Here is a 1,256-nt window from a genome sequence, read left to right on the forward strand (position 1 = left end):
TCTTCTTGTCTTCATTGCTAGCTTGAAGAGTAAGTGCAGAGACACTAAACAACATGAGGAAGCCATTCTATGCATGCACTCATAAGTCAACTAGATACAGCAATGCGGCTTTCACGTGAAGATAGTAAACTATTTCTGACAGAAAAGTCTACTTCCTGCTTTCTCCTTTCCCCTGCTGTCTTTCCATTCTAGAATACAGTGTAGTCATTTTCTTGGATAGAACCTGTATCTGAGAGCTGAGTTTCTGATAATGCAGCAATGTTGATTCCAGATTTAACCAATTTGTAATTCAGTAATGCTGTATGCTAAGGCATACAGTGTAAAATAAAAACAAACAGGATCTTTATCAGGGGATAAGGCAATATGCTATGTTTATTGAAAATGCAAAAACAAAAACAGAAGGAAAGGATTGGTGTTTCTCAGCTATACACACATTCACAGACATTCACATACACACACATATAGCATACACTTACACTCAGACATATATAGAGACACAGACAGTCCTGTAAGTGTTAAGTTGTTACTAGTCCTTAGTTGCTTGAGCCAGCTTAGTGTCAGCTAAACTGGACACGAGAGAAGAGCCGAGTGTCCATCGGATGCATACCGATACTGAATATCTGTTGTGCAGGACAGACCAAAGCCTTCTTTGTCTTGCCCATCGTTTTATAATAGCTGCTCCTCATACATGTCTATGGACCTTGCTGTGTACTTTTCTGATGAAGTCTGTGGTGCTGTGGTGCAATTTTCTGATGAAGTCACTGTTCTTTCCCATACTTTTCCAGTGTAGTCTGGGATTTTGTGGTTGGCAGATTCTTCTCTCTTTGGGATCTGTATGGCCAGTCTCCATTGGCAAGTCTTCATGACATTGCCCTCCTCCAAGATCAGGCTCCAGAACCAGAGAAACATACGTGGAGACTGGCTGGATGTTGGTTACACCCTGACCATTTGTGGCACTCCCCGGATGGCTGCCTGGTGGCCCCAGTGGTCCTTCTTCCTCATCTTGCTTGCATACACCATGGCATGGAACATGTGAGCAAGGGGGGATGATAGAAGCTGTGAAGCTTAATTGGTTTGCTCCAACTTTTCCTTCTGTGGCTCAACAATACTGCCACACCTGTCCTATTTGCCAAGCCCATAATGTGGGAAAGTCTGTAAAAACAAAGAAGGCAGCACATCCCCCACCTGGGGACCATTTGTAAATTTACATCTAGATTTTATTCAAAAGCAGAAATGTTGTTCTTATGAATATGTTC

Source organism: Crocodylus porosus, unplaced genomic scaffold, assembly GCF_001723895.1.
Source record: "Crocodylus porosus isolate Cpor-Errol unplaced genomic scaffold, CroPor_comp1, whole genome shotgun sequence".
Taxonomy (NCBI): Eukaryota; Metazoa; Chordata; order Crocodylia; family Crocodylidae; genus Crocodylus; species Crocodylus porosus.